A 3,520-nucleotide genomic window follows, 5' to 3' on the forward strand; every position below is an offset into this window, starting at 1 on the left:
ACAACAAAGGCTTGGAAGTAGAACATATCTTTTGATGGGAGTGGAATATTTTAGAATGTTATTTCTTTTCCAAATGTGGAATATCAATTTTGAAGTTATGATACTCCAGATTTATCTTGAGATCAGATGTTTAACTGATTGAAAGGACACCAGATGGGGCTCAGAAAATATTCCTCCATTAGCCACATCTGTCTGTGACCCTGGGAAAGTACCTCCATGCTGTATCCTTAAGTTACTTTGAGAAGCTGAAGAAGGAAGATAAAGTAATTAACCTATTCTGCTTTATTCTTCTATCAATAAATAAAGGAATTTAAATGGCCCACCTTTTATTAAAATTTGTATCATCCTTGATGAACATCTTTCCTTTCTTTTCTTTTTCTCTCTCTCTTTTTTTTCTAACCATTTAATGGTCAGGTGGGAGCACAAACACAGTCCCCTACTACAACAAATTGTGCTGTCAGGTTTCCTACATTTGGGGAAATCACAGGGGCAGCACACCCGGAGTGCAATGGAAAAGCCTCACCCGGGGAAAACCACCTTCATAATCATTGTGTCTCTCCTTCCAGGTATGTTCCTTTCTTTTTTAAAAATTTTACTGATAATATTATATTATTTCCCAAATATATCTAAGAAAAATATATGTTTCATGTAGAGATTTTAAAGATGTATTTGTGTCATATAAGTATATGACATATAAGAATATGTTTTATATATAAAGAGATTTATATTTAAATATTTGTACATGGTTATAGTTAAATATAGCTATGTATACATATATGCAAATATATACATATACAAATATGTACACACACACACAACCCTATTTAAACTCTCAATAGCTGTTTTCATAGAAATTGCCAAGCTGATTACAAAATTGTAGGGAAATGAGGCAATAATCTAGAATTTGCCAAAATTACCTAAAAAATAAAGACAATAGTTGGAGTATTCACACTAGCTGATTTCACAATATGCTATAAAATTACAGTATTCAAGATAATATGTCATTGGCATAATCACAGACAAATAGTTCACTGAAAGAGAATAGAGTGTCCAGAAATAGATTCACACATGTATATAAGTACTAAGGAAATGGAATGAGAGAAATAAAAGGGTTTTTTTCAACAGGTTATACTGGAACAAGTGGATAATTATATGGGAAAAAATTTCCAACCCTTATGTAGCAAAATACATGAAAATCAATTTGAGATTTTTGACAGATCTAAAGATTAAAAAATTCTATAAACATCTAGAAATAAAAGAATAACAGAGAATATTTATTCTACCTTATGATAGGAAAAGATGACTTACAAAGAATTCAAAAATAATTAATCTTAAAAAATCAGACTTCATCAAAATGGAAAACTTCAGCTCATTAAAAATCACTGTAAGAAAATGAAAAGAAAGTTACATATGGAAGAGAGTATTATGATACACGTGTGTGGTGATTTCTGTTGGGAAAATACAAGGAAATCTTACAGTTGAAAAATAAAAAGATAAATTTAATTCTAAAAAATGCACAAAACTCATAAACTTGAGCACAAAGTTTATCAAGAGAGACATGAATGTCAAGTAAGAAAATAAATAGTAAATACCTTTATTCGTCAGGGAAATAAAAATTAAAACTCTAATGAGATACCGTTCTACACCCTCTAGAATTTTAAAGATTAAAGATGCAAGACAATTTTAAAGAGTGAAATAATCAAGTATTAAGAAAGATGAGGAACAAATGACATGTTCATATAATTCTGAAAAGAATATGAATTCATACAAAATTCTGGAAAACTCCTTGGAATTTTCTTACAAAGTTAAAATACACTTAATCTATGTCCCAGTAACTCCACTCCACTCCACTCCACTGTACTTACTGAACAGATGTCGTAATTTAAGTCCAAAACAGACTGCTTATGTATATTCATAGCAGCTCTACTGAAACTGCCAAAACCCAAAAATAACTCAAATGCCCATCTTTAGGACAAGTGATAAACAAACTGTAGTATATTCACACAATGGGACACTAATTAACAATAAAAAATAAATCCGTGATTCATCATATAGCAATTCTTAAAAACTATTCTCAAAAGTATTATGTTAATTGGAGAATCCAAACACCAAATAGCACATACAGTGTCATTTCTTTCATATGAACTCAAAATAAGCGAAACTAATCTATGGAGATACACATGTAAAAAGTGATTAAGCATCATAGGCCTAGCACAGTGACCTCTTTCGGTGAATGGAAACATACTTGTCTTGATGGGGATATTGGTTAGATAGGTATGCACATTTGTCAAAAATATTTGAATTGTATCTGTACAATTCTCTCTAAATTTTGCCTCAATCAAAAACATCTGTAAAATAACTTCCTCTATTGAAAGGCCAATAATAGCCAATAATTCTTTACTATGTTCATTGTTTAAATGACCTGTTTGCTAAGCTTTTGCTAACCTGTTGGTTTTTCTTGACTAGAGATTAGCTATATTTTTACATAATTCTATACTGCATTATGAGCATGTTTTTACTTTTTACTGTGAATGCAAATAATTTTAAATTTACAGCAAAAATGAAATAAATCTTTGCCTAATTGCAATCAACTTGTTTCATCTAAGCATAGATATCAGAGATGCATCATAAAGTCAAGTAGTTCTAAAGAAACTGTGCTTTGAAATAGTAGTAACTTTATATTTAAAAAATTGAAAACTATTTCTTAGTTCAATATGATTTTCTAGAATATATGGGAATATTAAAGCAGAAGGCTATTATTTATCACATGTAATACCTTCTGAACAGCTGAACATCCCAGGCTACATAGTCACATTTAGCTTATTTTCTATTTCTGTAATAAGATCACCGCTTTTCATTTTCCTTTGATATAGTAACATTGTATTCATAAAATTGCAAATGCTTGCAAAACTGTAGGGGGAATGAGGAAATAATCTAGAATTGCCAAACCTACCTACAAAATAGGACAATAGTTGGAGTACTCACGCTAGCTGATTTCATTGGCATACTCTAAAACATACATTTCAACTATTGAATATGAAGATTTGTGTACATCCAAATAAAAAAATGTGTGTATACATAGATACTCATATGTAAATATGCTTATCCATCATACCACACAGATGTCTATATTTGCATGTTAATATATATGTGCAAGGGTATGTGGCTTACCCTTACAAGATTGATATTGGTTCCAGATACCAGACATGAGAAGACTGTCTGACATTATACTGCTATTTATTATTTCCAGAGAGAGAAGCACTAAATCTCCTTGGAGCAAATTTTCTTTATTTTTGACAGAAATCAGCTGAGTGACAGTTTCTTAGTTATGGAAATATAAGTCTCCTAAGCACCGGCTTTCCAGCATCACCTTTTGTGTTTGGAGAAAGGCTGATCCTCCTGAAGAAACCTATATTTGCGAAGACAGCACAGGAGATTTATATAATGTACTTAGATTTATAAGACCAGCATTCAAGAGGGATGCTGTAGCAATGGTGAAAGTGATAGCACTAATAGACTG

General features: G+C 31.1%; 1 non-coding gene across 1 annotated transcript; it reads right to left on the reverse strand.

The window, feature by feature from the left end:
• Positions 1–411: 411 nt before the first annotated feature.
• On the reverse strand, positions 412–574 carry LOC140623803 (U1 spliceosomal RNA). The gene has a single exon (XR_012023327.1). It is a non-coding gene; the product is annotated as a U1 spliceosomal RNA (small nuclear RNA).
• Positions 575–3,520: the final 2,946 nt, after the last annotated feature.

Source organism: Canis lupus, chromosome 2 (assembly GCF_048164855.1).
Source record: "Canis lupus baileyi chromosome 2, mCanLup2.hap1, whole genome shotgun sequence".
NCBI classification, from domain to species: Eukaryota; Metazoa; Chordata; class Mammalia; order Carnivora; family Canidae; genus Canis; species Canis lupus.